This window comes from Pezoporus wallicus, unplaced genomic scaffold (assembly GCF_028554395.1).
Source record: "Pezoporus wallicus isolate ANWC-B61680 ecotype Strahan unplaced genomic scaffold, APGP_CSIRO_Pwel_v1 contig_4816, whole genome shotgun sequence".
NCBI classification, from domain to species: domain Eukaryota; kingdom Metazoa; phylum Chordata; class Aves; order Psittaciformes; family Psittacidae; genus Pezoporus; species Pezoporus wallicus.
The window spans coordinates 4,885,261-4,902,143 of NW_026640990.1; the positions used below are offsets into that span (position 1 = coordinate 4,885,261).

Sequence of the window (16,883 nt, forward strand, 5' to 3'; positions counted from 1 at the left end):
TTCCACAGGGTCCCAGGAAAAAATCTCCCAAATAGAATTGCTAAATTCATTCATACCAATTTGAAATCAGCTGCATTTAAGCAGAAAGGCTAATGGAGTAAGAATAAAATCCAGACTGGCGGGAAGATGTTACCAGTTTAGAGCACCAAGTCTAAATGCCTCCGTCACATCCACACCTAATTATCTGTGCCCACATCTATTTACAAAACTGTCCATCCACTACTAGCCCTACTGAATGACTTCTGTGGCAAAAGTCACCTGCTCTTCAGTAGGACATTTCATCCCCCAGTGAATAAGCCCAGGAACAGCATTTGACTGCTCCTTGGTAACGTGTAGGATTGCAACAACTCAGCTGCTATTGCTAGAAGTTCTGAAAATAAGATGTAATTGCACAGACAAACAGGGATTACAGCACATTGTGCCCCTCCAAATCATGCAGCCAGAGTGTTTACCTGTGTCTGTGTGTCGCTGTCATGAAAAGTTCGATGTCTATTTCGGTATCAGAGATATGTATCAGTCAAACTTGACTTCAGCTTTTGAAGTGGGTGGAGAGCAACACCACCCCTTTCCTGTGCTGAAGTCTGCAGCAAAATTGCATTTTACTCACAAACATTTCTGTAGTTCTGTTGTGTTCTGACTTTTTAGAAAAATAATCTCATTGGACAGACACCACCAGCAAGTTTCTCCACTCTGCGGAGTGTCTTCACAGCCCTCCCACATAGTGAAAATGACTCAGACAAAACTACTAAATTTAGGGCATTGGTATTCTATGTGTTACGCTGGTGTTCATACAAGTAATGCCTTAAACAGTAAATTTCTGAATTAAGCATTCAGGCATCTCTTCTGTGCTGCATCTGCCACTGAAACAGAACGGCAATGAAGGTGGGCTGAGGAGGAGGTTATTTGGATCGTGATTCGGGTTGTGTTTTGGCTAGAGCTAAATGTGAATTTGAATGAGGTTTTCATATACTTTTAGAGATATCTATTGACCCGATATCTTGATGTTTGATCTCAAGCGATGAGATCATGCAAGATTAGCTGCCCTTGGGAGATTCCCTTCATCTCAGGCAAGAGACTGCAGGCTTTGACTCACAAATGGGGATGATTTCTCTCGGGATGACTAGACCAATTCCCATCTCTCAGCATCCAACTCACTGATCTCTCTGAGGTTCTCCTCCTGCAAGGATGGCTCACGAGGCAGCTGCTGAATTGCTGGTTGCAATTCCATGCAATCAATTAAATTGGTACTTCTGTAATTCAATATAAAACTACATAGAGTTCTTGCAATTTTATAATTAGCAGATCACTCTATGCTTCGCAAGCAACAGCCATCCCTGTAGCAAGGGCAAGGCATGCTGGAAGATAACAGTGGTGGCCTTTGTTTATCTGGACTTCTGTAAAGCCTTTGACAGAGTCCCATACACATCCTTCTCTTTAAACTGGAGCAATATGGATTTGATGGGTGGACTGTTCGGTGGATGAGGAATTGGCTGGATGGTCACATCCAGAGGGTAGTGATCAACGGTTCAACGTTGGGATGGACACCAGTTGCAAGTGGCGTCCCTCAGAAGTCCATACTGGGACCAGTATTGTTTAATATCTTCATCAGTGACATAGTGTGATTGAGTGTGCTGTCAGCAAGTTTGCAGATAACATGAAGCTGAGTGGTGCAGTTGACACACCTGAGGGATGGGAAGCTATCCAGAGGGACTTGAACAGACTCAAGAGGTCCAATGGGGCCCAGTGCAGGGTCCTGCACCTGGATCAGGGCAACCCTCAGTATCAATACAGACTGGGAGATGAAGGGATTGAGGGTGCCCCAGAGGAGAGGACCTGGGGGTACTGGTGGATGAAAGATTGGATGTGAACTGGCAATGTGCATTTGTGGCCCAGAAGGCAAATCATATCTTGGGCTGCATTCAAAGAAGCATGATTCTGACCCTCTGCTCTCGTGAGACTTCACCTGCAGTACTGTGGTCCAGTTCTGGAATCCTCAGTACAGGAAAGATACGGACCTGTTGGAGAGGGTCTAGAGAAAGACCACAAAAATTATCAGAGCACCGCGCCGATGAGGAAAGGCTGAGAGAGTTGGGGTTGTTCAGCCTGGAGGAGACTCCAGCAGACCTTATTGTGGCCTTTCAGTTCTTAAAAGGGGCCTATAAAAAAGATGAGGAAAGACTTTTTAGCAGGTCCTGCTGTGATAAGATGAGCGGTGATGCTTTTAAACTAAAAGAGGGAGATTCAGGCTGGACGTGAAGAAAAAATTCTTTACAATGAGGGTGGTAAAATACTGGAGTAGTATTTTACTGCAATATTACTGCCCAGAGAGGTGGTAGACGAACCATTCCTGGAGACATTCAAGGCTGGATGTGGTTCTGAGCAACCTGATCTAGTTGAAGTTATCCCTGCTCAGTGCAGGGGAATTGGACTAGATGACCTTTGAAAGTCCCTTCCAATCCAATGGTTCTATGATTCTGTGATTAAAGGCAAGAAGTTTTACAGCTATCACACACAAGCCAGGGCTTGGCAGAAAGATAGGCCGCGTGTTCACCACCCAGAAAAATGGACAGCAAGTCCCTGGCCATGGTGGGAGCAGTAGAAGCAATGAGAGGGACGGGACAAGAAGGGGCAAGTGTGAAAGAGGAGTGCTAAAGCATCTTCTTCATTCCTCCCTGCTTGCCTAAATTGCCAACAAATCAGTGTGAGACCAAAGTCAGGCCAGAACCACACCAAGAGACCACGCTCTCCTTCAGGCTGACCACACCATCTGCTGAAGCCAGCAAGAGTTTAGTGTGGGTATGTCAGGGCAGGACACAGAAGCAATGACTCACCTATGAAATGAACTTTGGCTCCTTATCTGTTTGCCAGATGTCTCTAGAAGGGCATGGTTTTCTTAAATGTTTTGGGTTTTTTTTTAAACTGCTGAATAATCTTTACAAATATAGTTCATGATCTGTTACCCAATTAAAACCATGCAATTGCTAGGAGCAGTATGAGCTGTTTACACTGCACATTTCCATCCCATGCCCTTCCTTTGTTCCTCATCATTGAAGCATAACTTTCATAAAATTAGGTTCATGCAAAAACATTTTCACATAATCTGCAGAAATGCTTATGCTGGTCTGATGTGCAGCCTTTCAACCTGGGAAGCTGGGCAGCCTTGTCTAAAGTTCTGCAGAGCAGATAAAGAATAATTCTTTTCAGTACAACACAGAAGTCATACACCTGCCCCGAGGAACGTTTCTATGGTACAGTGTTTATCCTTGTCCTGACTTCCACCTGAGAAGCAGGGATCTCAAAAATCCCCCCAGTGTCTTAAAAATCCATGCCTAGAGGCGATCTGGAGAGATTATTTAATCTCTTCCCTTGCTCTAAGGCAGAATAAATAACTTAGATTACCTTTGAAAAATATTTGTCACCCTAGTTCTTGCAAGATTCAGTCAAGAAAATTCTGCTTTCACCCTTAAATAACCTGTACTGTGATCTTACTTGTGCAATTAGAACACTTTTCCTAATGCTTGAGGTTTGTCTCTTTACCTTATCACCTCATTAGGTTATTTATCCAGCCAGGCAACTTGACTGGGTCAAATTAGCCAGTCTTATCACCCACATTTTGACTGGTAACCTAGTCAGGGAATATAATGAAAGATGATGCTGAAAGCCAAGATCCAGAGATATATCAAGATTGAAAGAGTATCTGTATGATATCTGCTGCATACTGATAGGCATACTTTGATAGGCTGAGAAAATAGGGGCTGTTCAGCCTGGAGAAGAGAAGGCTGCGTGGAGACCTCATAGCAGCCTTTCAGTATCTGAAGGGGGCCTACAGGGATGCTGGAGAGGGACTGTTCACTAGGGACTGCAGTGATAGGACAAGGGGCAATGGGTTAAAACTTAAACAGGGGAAGTTTAGATTGGATATAAGGAAGAAGTTCTTTCCTGTAAGGGTGGTGAGGCACTGGAATGGGTTGCCCAGGGAAGTTGTGAATGCTCCATCCCTGGCAGTGTTCAAGGCCAGATTGGACAGAGCCTTGGGTGGCTTGGTTTAGTGGGAGGTGTCCCTGCCCATGGCAGGGGGTTGAAACTAGATGATCTTAAGGTCCTTTCCAACCCTAACTATTCTACGGTTCTACTCTTTTCTTTTCTTTTTTTTTTTCCTTATCAAGCTGCCCTATAAACTGGAAAATTACATTAGTTTAAAAGGCAGATGTCCCCTCCTTGGAAACATTCATGGTGAGGTTAGATGGGGCTCTGGGCACCCAGATCTAGCTGAAGGTGTCCCTACTCATTGCAGGGGAGTTGGACTGGATGAGCTTTAAATGTCCCTTCCAACTCAAACTATTCTATGATACTACGCACAGGTAAGTCCTTCTTAGGAAGACTCAGCTAAATACCTTCATAAAAACTTCTACCTTGTGAAACAGAGTTGCCTCAGTACATCCCAAGATGAAAATACATTGAGGGGTTTTGCCCTATTGCCTTTCCATGCAACATCCAGATAAAGTGTCCATTGCCGCTGAGTGCACTAAGCGCTTCCAAAAACATCTTTCCAGTCCTCCCAGGGTGGTGGCTTAAACTACACCCACCTGTCAAAGAGGTTCTGCTCTTTTTCTAGCTTGACCCAGACAAGTCTGTCCCTCCTTTTTTCCACAACTTCAGAACAAGCATGCATAATGCTTCTCCATTTCTCCAAGCCTGTCCTTCCATAGTGAGCTGTACAAATATCACAGTCCTGTGACTTATCCCAGCAAATTTCTAATGTGCCTGTAAGTATATAATTTACTTCTGTGCTACAACATCAGGTTCTATTTTCCCCATGTTTGTATTGACATTTGCCCTCTTTACCTCCCAAAGGTGTTTCTGTAATATTTGCCCTTTAAACTTTCTAATTTTTTTCTTCAATGTTTCTTAATTTTTACTTACCTAGGTAACTTTTGCACTGGCCTTTTTCAAACTGCACATGAAGCCCTCTTCTCACCAGGCTGGCATATGGTGCAATGTGCTGGACTCTATTTCTTCATCACCTAAGTGCCAGCTCTTCCCAGCAGGCCTGTGTAAGTACATCCACTCATGTGGAAGGGAGGATGACCTGTCAAACACATCTGAGAAATCCTTACCCTTACCTTCAAAATATGACATTAGAAAGTGCCAAATATTTTATTTCTGCACTTTGGATGAAAAAAACATGAGTGGTTTTATATTCCTGAATTGAAACATTTCATTTCAATGAGTTGAAACAAAACAAAATGTTTTGGGTTGACATCAGTCTGTCTCATCTTTCTAAAGCAAGACTCTCTGATCAAGCTCTTTCCCATCATCCAGCACTACTGCAGTAGGTAAGAAGGGAAACTGCAACACACCCTTGGTTAGATAATATAGAGGTGGGTATGGCTGAAAGAAATAATCCGGATGCAATATTACCTGTCCCCAAAATACCATCTGCAGTTCAGGCAGATGGCTCAAACTTAATATTAAGTAACACAACAGCAATCCAGGTCAACAAACTGGTTTGAAATGGATCAAACTGACTAAAAGCAAAATATTTCAGTTTTACCTTCCTGATGAGTCCTTGTATCTAAACTTCACAGAAACTTTGCATAGAAGTCACTTCAACACCAAGTATTTTTTAACATAATATAATTAGCAACTGTGGAAATAGATCAGTCATCATGACTTGCTGCATGGGAAGATCAGAATACTGATTCATACATACTTCATATACATTGAATTACTTCAGGAACCCAGTACTTTTGCATCTTCTTCATACCATGACAGTTCAAAAGGAAATGTTTGCTCTCCAATGGTTTGCACATGATGGGAGGTGATGCTAATCATGAGAACCAGAAAATTCTTTTGAGCCAATTAGATGGTACCAGTCACAATGCCATTAGTCATCCATTCCTCAATCTGAGGAGAAGGAACCAAAATTATCGTTCATCTGCTCCTGAAGCTGCAAAGACACAAGGGAAGTATACTATTTCCTATGGTTATTACAATCATCATCACACAAAGTGACACAAGCTGCTATTTTCTGCTCCTATTCTAGAGGAATGGTGGTTACTCTCTGTCAAAAGAGAGACTTTGATCTCATTTAACTGTTTCATTCTCTTCCTGTCCTTGCCTGATCAACACGTGACCACGAAAGGAAATGGAACCGGAAAATGCCACACAGTAAGAATATATACAGCCTGATGCCATTAGCCTCTGCAGCTTGTAAGGTGACCATGATGTGGGTGCTGGTTCGCAATGACAGTGACAGAGGAGAGAGAAGAGATAATCAGTGGGTGGAAAAGTGCCCACACAAGGAAAATCTCCAAAAAAAGTTGATAGTGAAGCATCAGGGAGGTTAACTGCAGAGGGTTCAAAGTGGAGGACTTTACGAACAGAGCCAGGAATAATACTGGGACAGAGAGACAGACTGCCCTGGAGTAGCTGATGTAACAAATCACACACAAAGTCTTCACACTGCTGAGATCAATGAGATACATATCGCTTATCTCAGTAAACTGAGAGGCAGGGGAAGTCCAGGAGGAATGGATAGGCAGGAGAAGCTGACCAGAACCTATGTCTCTACAGCAGGATGGTTTGGGCATTTCAGAGATGCTGGTGTAGCAATCTAGCTTGCTTCCACTCACAGCCACAAGACCAGACTACCCAGCATGCCTGGTGAGCACAAAGACCTTTGTATATCATGTTGACCCAAAATGAGAGGTACCCTTGGAACACTCAACACTACATACATCTCAAGGCACAGGCTGGCCACCTCTTTAAGTCCGTCCAACACTTTCCAGCTGTCACTGGAAGACACGTGGTGAAAAAGAGGATGAAAAATCAGAAACATCAACCCTTCTGAAAGAGGTGTAAACAGAACAAGTTAATGGTGAAGTAATATTCTAGAGAAGCCAAGGAAATATCTGTGGCTTGAGAAGCTCAGACACCTCCAACATATTTTGGGAAACTCTGCCAAGGTTTTCGTGGCAATTGCTCCTCTAGGGTGACATTTTGGTTCACTGCCCAATTGAAGTACGTTATGGGGTAGATCCTCAGCTAGCATAAACAGTGCTGCTACTTTCTAGAAGCATAGTCATTTTGAGCAGGAGACAATTACATTCCAGATCTCAGAGTGGCAGGGAGGTTCTCTCAGGGGAACCACATCTGAGATTCGCAGTGAAGGGCAATGTTATCCACAGCACGAACTCCAGTTCAACAAACAAATTTGAAAATGACTATAAGAAGAAGTCATGTTAACAGATGGCACCAAATCCAAGTGGCAGAGATCACAACTACTTACATTTTGTATTTTGTCTTTTTTTGTGTGTGTGTATGCTTCAGCCAGAAAGAAACAGATTATGACTCAAGATGTTAAGCTAATTAAACTATAATATACTAAAAGAAGATCTGGCTGTGTTGATAAATCTGGAGTGTGGTACAGCAGGGTTCTCCTCTGTAAACATGGAGATACCTCCCCAGGATTTCTCATAATTATAAAATTATTCAAATTATCTCCAGAAGTAATCTTAGATTTGAATGCCAGCACTAGAACTAAAACATGCCTGAGATAGACAAATGAGATACTCTAAACCAATATTTATATATGTATAAAAAGATGGAGAGGGACAACTGGAATAGTCGTGTACTGCACTTGTTGCTAGACTTTACCTTTCTACAGGCAGCGGTACTGAATCCAGTTTCATTCTCTTCAAAAGATGGTATCTAAAACTTCCTGATTTGTCTTTCACACTGCACTAGAAATAACTTGACCACAGTGGAATAAAACTCACAGCAGCCTTCTTCTTCCCAGAGAAAGAGAGATCTTCTGTAAACTGTAAAGATACATTTTTAACTATGTTCCAGTGCTCATTTATAACAAATGTCTGTTTGCACCATGCTAGCAACATAAAAGGTCTCTAACCCTGAGGTGGCCCCTGCTTTGCCTGATATAATAAAGCAACACTGATCTAAGAAGTGCTGATGTGTTCCACAGGAAGGGGAACAAACTTTCAGTGCAGAGCATCTTCACACCAGTACACTTTTATCTTCCCAATAGAAGAAGCCCTTCAGTAAAGAAAACTCCAGCCACCAACTGACCTAGATACACTGCTGGCATGAGAAAACCAGGAGTGAGGTTTCTGATAGTCTGAACTCAGCCCACCTTTCACTAGACTAGATATTTCCACCATAGCTGTCTATGCACAGCCTTCCAGAAGCTAAAGCTGCCTTCACAAAGTCAGCAAAACGAACCTCTGCCTACATCTCATCATGCAAGAGATGCTCACTGAAGATGTGGCAAAGAGAAGCTTTGGGCATATACAGTATGCTCAAGCATCTGCAGCACATTGATCCGCCTGGGGGCAACACCTGCCTTTGCCGACATGCAGCACTCCAGGCTCTTTTTATGCTAATTTGCATCTAAATACTGCTAATTGGAAATTAAACTCACACTTCCCTGTCTCTGAGCAAGAAAAAGCATGCCTCTTTGCCCTAAAGTTAATGCCTAGTCTACACTAATCGTCCCAGCTCTCCCCATCACCAGCAGAGACAGACAGAACTGCTAGATGATTCAGTCTTATGTACCTGATGAATCACTCTCTCTGCCTTCAGTGATGAGAGAGAAACAGAGCACCCATACATTTTCCTTAGACTAGATACCTAGCCTTCAGTCTACTCAAGTAGGAGATTCCTACCTGTATGGTCTTTTCTTTTGACTGTGTCCAATGGACAAGACAAATGAAAAAGGAACTCAAACTGTGGCTTCTTTACACAATAACCATATAAAACTATCATGAAAGCAGTACTCAAAACCCACGAATACTAATGATAATAACATAAAAAGTAACTTCTGTAGAAGTCAACTACTGATGCACATGAAACTCAAGTGTGCCACAACCTATCTGTGTGTAGATGTGTATCACTCATCAGTATGAAGGCCACTGCCTGGTCATATGCTGTGCATGTTTTCAGACAAAGAAAAGAAGCCATTGGCCCAAGGGTTTGGAAGAGAGATTCCTTCTGCATGATTTTGGTATCGTGCATGAAACTTTGCATTGAGACTAACACAAAAACCTGCAACCCTGCCCTTTTAACATAGCTTTGATTTATTTCCTCGGCTTGGATTGTGCAGAACTTTTTACCCTCTGAGAGAATCTACTTGGGCCGAAGCTGCATAGCTGGGGAAGTTGCAGGGAAAAACAAGGCTCTGTCAATGTGAAAGCAGCTAGACTCTCCTGCTGGTTTCAAAACTCTTGCACGGGCACACTCGTGCAGGGCAGTATTGTCAGGAAGCAGACATGACCCAAAGGATCCACAACATTGTACAGAGGTACAAGATTTGCAAGCACGAGTGACCTTGAAGCAGCTGCCCATTTTGCAGGGGGGTTTCTGCCATGCCCATGTAGGAGGGCAGTTTGAGCCCCAGTGAAATACGCTCAAGGACAGGATCTGAACACCCAGCTGTCTGATGTGACATGGCCCTTTATCTCCTGCAGAGGAATGAGATTTTGTGCATTTTCATTCCAAACACATAAAGCAGGTAGCTAGATGAAATATGGCACAGTCAGGCTCTTTTCAGGCTTCTTACAGGTGTGAAGACTGCCAGAGACATACATCATTCTTCATTTAACACTTCACTGATCATTGACTTGTGGATTGTTCTCCCTCTGAAAAATACTAACTGTTCTTTTTAAATGGGAATTTTGACCACAATAATGGAGATGCCTTTAAACATAGATTTGGCATAGAGACTGCAATGGCAGTGAGATTCCGATCTGGCTGGGCTTGTACCTACCCGGTGGCTGAGGCAGAACAGCAAATGCCTATGTCAGATACAGCTGGAAAGAAAAAGGTTTAGTGGGAGGTGTCCCTGCCCATGGCAGGGGGGTTGGAACTAGGTGATCTTAAGGTCCTTTCCAACCCTAACTATTGTATCATTCTGTGATGATTCTATTTGAGTAAGCAGATAGAGTCAGGCAGCCAGGCACTGACTGCTCCACTCAGGCTCCCCAGGCTTAGGAGAGCATCCCTCATCAACCAGCTTTTAAAAGATCAGTCACATTCAAGCATATGCCACCAACTGAAGTATGCTTATTATGCAAATATGAAGGGAACACTTGGAGAACAATACTTGCAGCAGTGTGTCCTGTACAACTCCTTATAGGATCCTGTTTCCACAGCTTATAAATTAGCCAGGCTGTCTAGACCAAGTTCTGTATGTGCTGCAGATAGATACACCACAAACCAAGAGAAGCAGGAGGACACTGTCTCTTCCCTGCAAGTATTTCATAACTAATAAAAATCAGTGTATGAAAGATGGGATAATATTATCAAGTGTACATGACATTCGTGACTCACACCTAGCACAAATGTGTGCAAACACATAAGCTAAACTTTGTTTTCACTTGGTCCACATTTGACCTTGCAAAGTCCATTCAAATAATAGAACAGCTACAAAATGACAATTCAAATAATATTTTTCAATTGATAATATGCTCCCACACTTAAATTAACCAAACTTCTAACTACCCTTTAATTTTTTATTCTGGTATAACACGAGAATGGTAGGGAAAAGAAAATATTATATTTGGTATAAACATGTATTTTAACAATTGACAGCACATGTGAAAGTCAACAAAGCACAAAGTTCAGGCAATGCAATGTAAGGCATGTTTTCATTCCATGTTATTGGTTTCTTAATTTAGCAAACAGGGGATTTTTGTCTGCATTTAAAGAGGAAGTCAGCAAATCAATACTAAATTTTCTGTAGAAGGGAGAAGCATAAAGTTACTCAAGTTACCACAGAACAAAATTTAAGCAAACTGGTGCCACAAATCAAGGAATTAAGCAGAAAGAAGAACTAAATCTCTTAAAAAAAAATTGATTTATGATACTATGTCAAGTTTGGGGCCTAAGTATTTGTTATCCTGCAGTTGCTATTCCTTCAACACTTACATTAATTTTATTCATGTCTTTCTAAAAAAGGGCAACTCAGCTAAGTCCAAGTAGCAAACAGTAAGACAATAAATACTTTGTTGCATTTGCCTCTCCCCTGAGAAGCAGAGAGCACATTTTATGTCAAATTATTCCATGCACAGAGAACGCTTCTATACTGGGTACATACGAATTCACCATGGATTACAGGATTCGACTCGTGTATACCCTGGAGCATTCCCATAAATTTAAATCAAACTGACATCAAGTAGACAGGGGCAGTGTTCTTAGTTCTGACCTAAAGTACAGCAAGAAACGTATTGTTCTATGTATTTGCCTTATTACTGCTTTCTTCCTGTCAATAAGCAAGTTTTCCTAAATACCAGAAGCATACAGAGAACTCTGAAGCTTTAAATCCTTAATCCTCATGCTCTTTTAGCTGGACATCAGCAATGACCATTTCTTCAATAGTGCATATGAAAAGGCTTGGTGTTTCATTGCAGGACCTTAATCTGATAAGGAGTCAGGACTGAATCCAAATCTCAGCAAAAAGAAAGAAGAAATAATACATCTTCCTCTTTTATTTTTTTCCTCCTTCCTCAGCACAGAACAACGCAGAATGTTACCAAACTGGCATCTAGTTTAAGTTCAGCTCACAGAAATAACTCTTGAAAGCCCATTGGTGGAGAATCTGTTTCCTTCTCCTTTCAGGTTGAAAAGGAAACTTTTTGTGAGTTTACTGTAATGGAGTGTTTGTCTGTATCAGAAACAGCCTGACCTCTCCAGCCACAAGATGAAATACCAGCAGCCCACTCTGTCACTAGTTCACTATTAGGAAATTACATGGGAGGAAAGACACAACACAAAATTCACAGGGAAAAAAAAAATAAAGAAGAAAGAAAAAAAAAAGACATCAGCAGTGGTGGGAGTGAATGAACAAGCTTAACAAAGCTCGCAAAAAGGAAAATACCCTCTGGCCAATTGATAATAAAAGGTTACTTGAGGCAAAGGGCCAGATCCTGAGCAGCATAAAGTGGCCCAGCTTCCCCAACCTCAGCTAAGCAACAGTGATTTATAGCAGCTGCAAAAAGCCCCAGGAGACAGAAAAACCCAGATATAAAAATGGAATTAGGGGCCCGCATTTTGAGAAGCTTCCACTCACTTTTAGCACCAGACTGAGGTACAGAGGTGACTCTGAGGGCTTGTTTCTGCGGGGGAGTTCCTGTGAAGTAAGCTGAAGTGTGAATTTACACTGCATTTACTGCTGGGTCTTTAAGTAGGCTGTAAATTCATACCCCAGCCTATTTTGCAGGGATTTCCCCAAGTAGATAAGCCCTAAATTTGCCTCCTAATCATGGAGGCAGACAAAATAAATAGATGTTTCCAAAACTGCAGACCCACACAAGGATCCCTCTATTGCTTGCAGGGCCAAGTGGGTACTGGGTAGTATATATTGTTTTGTTGTCCTGCAAGCACTTGGTGCCCTTCTTTCTTCTTTAGATTCCCAAAGCCCTCTCTAAACATCTCTCAACATCCTTCCACTTCAAGAAACACCTTTGAAACCCTGGCCCTGTCTCAGCTTCATGACAGATTTCCATACCTAGGCCCCTATTTCCTCCTTTCACCATTCCAGTTCCACATTTGGAGGCCCATGTTCTCCTTACCTACTTTTCCCGGACCCTCTGGGGGAGCAGTAACACTGTCCTGGTGCAAAGCAGTCTCCTCCTACCAGTTTCTTGCCTTTGAACCAACCTAACAGTGTCATGTCCATTCATGCCTCATCCATTCCCTAAAGCACTGGATCCTCAGGTTAATGGATGCCCTCTGAAACTTCCTTCAGAAACATAAGTTTAACTCTATGCCAACAAATGCCAAGAAGCAAGCAAGATTGCTCACACTTTCTTGGCTGAAAGATGCTTTTACATGCAGCCAAACAGGAGGCCAAAGGCCTTCAGCAGGAGACAGAGGACTAGAAATTGTGAGGGTACATAAATACCAGAGAACAGCAATTGCATCATCAATGTGATGCAAGTAGAAGAGAAGGTGGATACTCTGGAAAAATTCTTCTGTGCAAATTATTCATTGAGCTGAAATAACTCCTCTTTCCTTTTCATCTTGCCCTGTTCAGGAAGAAAATTGCATATTTCAGTATGGGATACCATACAGTATTCTCCACATATGGTTCAGCACTTGCTTCTCACTCCAGAACACTCCAGAACCTTCAGACTGGGCCAGTCACCTTAGAAAATGGAGTACAAAAAGATGGCTGTATTTTACATTCTGAAATGTGAAAATCTGAGGTGTCAGAGATGATCATGGATGTTACGTTGGTCTTATACCACTGACTCCAGCAATGTAATCTATCATCAATGATTCCAAAGCCACAGTAGCAAGGATGCTTACCTGCTCCCCTATAGGCTGGCTCCACATGTCATATGTCCACTACAACTAGACACAATCTCATGCACAGCCAAGATGGCACAGTATCAGTGCCATGTGGAGCAGGACAGACAGGCGCCTTTCCAGTCACAATACACGTAGCAATGGCTGCACCAGGTCCCCCCTGATTGCTCATTCAAAGGCTGTGCTAGAAAGTAAAAAAACACCCTACGTGGTCAAGTTATGAAATGTTGTTTCATTGCACGTATGCAAAACAAGGCTGAACTTCTGCTGAGAAGACAACCTAAGTTCAAACACTTCAGTTTCTGAACACTTGGTGATCTGAATGTATGTTAATCAACTCCAATGTTATTAGCATACCCATACTCTGCGTCCTGCATTTTGGATGCCTTGTACCTTTTTAAAAGTACTGGTGTTTGAAAAGAAGGATGGCCCCACACAACTAGCTTATGTCAGCCCACAGCCTCAGGCAACTCACGCAGAATCTGAGACAGATAACAAATTACTGGAGTACAGGGAGAAAATTATGAAGACACAGAAGGAGAGTGTAAAAAAGAAAGCAGACAATGGGGGTCACTGCATGAAGGGGGCTCTGAAACAAACCTGTACATATTTCTCTCTGATGAACAACAAGATGACAGAGAGTGTGAAGGGAGTAATGCTGTGTTTTCATAGAGGTAAACTGTAATGGGCTTCCTTAGGTCTCAAACCTATTAGAGCTATATTTTGTTTACTCATACAATGTATCATTTGGGATAATGTATCTATAAATGTATGAACTTTTGAAAGAACATTTTATGGTTTTAATTTTCAGGGTATAATTTCTTTTGTTTGTAGCTTCCACAGGCTATAGCTTTCCTGTCTATCATCTCTCTCATGGTGTTTAAACACCAGGGCCAAGCTTCTCCAAGTCCTTACTGAACCTTCCACTTACACAATAACAGGGATAACCACCAGCATATTCCCTAAAAAGAACATCCCAGAGAACTCAGTCATCGAAAAACACCCAGCAAGGCAAAGGAACAAGGCCCTTCACATGACTTTAACAACCTACTATTCCTTGAAATCATTGCCAATACTAATCTGTTTATGTAGCAACTAAACAAATGTATATGATTTCCTATGCAATAACACACTGATTAAACCTTGGAACATTTTCTTCAAGGCATATTTCTCAAACAACAATAAGACCTTATTAAACCTCAAAGAAAATTCCACATAAACACATAGCATCAAAAAGCCAGGAGCACGTAAGAATTTGGGCAATTTTAGTCAAACTTCAGTGTGTTCTTGCAAATTATTTCAGTTGCAAAGTTTTCAGAAGCATAGAGAACTGGCCTTTGACAGCTAACCAGTAAAAGGAGCACAGCTCTCCGTCTCACACTGTCACACAGTAGGGAGGCCTCTGTGCTCTGCTAAATGTGAAGTACTTTAGAAAAACAAAACCAGGAAACAAACTGGGATTTGGTCAAGAGTTCATGCTGGCTGAATCACTGTGGTATGGAAACCACCAGCTCCAGAGATGGAAAGTCCGGAGCCATTCATTCCCTCAAAGAAACTAACAAGAAAAGGAAAAAAAAAGTGCATTACAGCATTAAAGACCCATTTTGCTTGCTGGCAAGCTCCCTCAACATCCATAACACAGGTGAGGCTACCTACAGATAGGTGCCTTGACCTTTTTTCTCTCTTCAAGCACAGCCAGCAATCTGATCTGCACCACAGCTTTTCATATTGGGTGTAGTGAGACTTGTTTAAATGTCACCTTCTGATTCAACATGTAGAAATGCCGCAGGGTCATGGCACTGCTTCTTCTCTCCACATCCTGCACCTATTGCCCTCTTCTGCCTTTCCCCAGCAAAAGGAAGAAAAGTCTACATATTTTACAGATTGAACATGGCCCATTTCTAAGTAGAAATTCATTCAGACTGCTCTGCCTTGCCTTTTGTTATCTGAGGGCTTCCAAGGAAATATTGCTCAGAAGCAATTAAGGCCAACTGTTATTAGAGAAAGACATGCAACAATCAGCAAATTTAGAGAGGCAACACAGTTTGAAAGAGGCCTAGAAAATCCTAACATTGTTAAAATTTATCCTCACAACTGCTAACAATATCTAGTAAAGATGTTTGCATTCTGCTCATGCATTTCATCCTCTTTCACAAGACAAAATCTTGTTAGGAAATCATTTTAGCAAAGTTGAAAAGTCAAACTGTTGTGTATACCCATTGCTTGTAGCAAGGGTAACAATTCTGGACAATAACCACTGCATTTTTTACTTTCCTTGTTTTCAAAGTACTGCCATATATAAACATGCTGTAATTAGGTACTAACACATTTGTCTTGGTTAATCATGTTATTTGACATAATCCTATCACTAAAGCTAAGACTCCTATTAGCTTTCTGGTAACATCCAGCCTCATCAGATTGCTCTTTCTGCAGCATCCGTTTCAGCTGTGCTGGATGGGATGACCAAGACCCCCAGCAAGAAAAGAATAAGCTGTGCTGCAGAACAAGTGGAGAGCTAGTCCAGGGGGTAAACATCCTAAGCTGAGGAAACCCAAGATAGTTCTGCAACATATTTCCTTCCACAGACTTATCTACATCATTTATTCTCCCTGTGCCTCCGCTCTGTAAAATGGTACTTTTATATAACAGGCTCTGTGAGAATAAATACAGTATGAAGTGGCACACTGACAGGGAACATGGAAATACCTCTGAATCTATGATAACTCCTCATTACCAACCAGTCATATTTAACACTCAGAAATGAATGATTCCAGAGAATGTTACAGTGGAAGTGACTCACAAAAGACTGAAGAATCAACACTGCTTCCTGAACTGAATTCAGTTTTGTGAGTGTAAGTTTTAAAGGGTTCATTTACCAAAGTGATTCCATTTGGAAAGCAGTCTTTGAAAATTATAAGCAGCTTTCTACAGCGCAAACCACCAGCTAGCAGCAATGCTATTTCATAGCACTGGTCGCAACCACCAAGGAAGCCTTTAAACACAGCAAAGCATGTTCCAGGATGTCTTAAGAAAAAGATCTATAAAAACCGCACATGAAAACTTGGGATTCTTGTGCATTACTTTTGCCTATTTTTTGATGGAGCTGGTGTTACAAAGCCTCATCAAAATTTCACAGGCAATACGTCAGGAGGGAATCCATTCTGAAATACTAAATCACAATAACCTTTAAATAGGCACCAGCTTTTCTGAGGAGTTCTTTATCCTGAGAAGAAAACAGATATTGCAAAGCTTTAGCTAACTTCACTGTCACCTTGCATATGTCTAAAAGGCATTTTTGTCCCCTCTGGAGGGAACTCACTCACTGGTAATGTTATCTCATTGGACAAAGCCATCCAACAATCCTCCTTTTAAGATGTATGTCAAGGGAACTGTGTCTTCTTTATTTTTTTAAACACACCTACACAGCCCTGCATCAGCCGTTCTCCCTTTCCTGGAGGGCTTACCCTGCACTACAGCTCCTGGTGACCTCATCAAATGCTGTACCCCTTTGGGCTTTCACTCCCCTCAGCTCCACACACTGCCATGAACAAGTGCAC

General features: G+C 41.9%; 1 long non-coding RNA gene across 1 annotated transcript in view; it reads right to left on the reverse strand.

Moving 5' to 3' along the window:
- Nucleotides 1–16,883, reverse strand: part of LOC130605774 (uncharacterized) — a 63,106-nt gene that overhangs the window by 27,242 nt on the left and 18,981 nt on the right. The gene's annotated exons all lie outside the window — the stretch shown is intronic.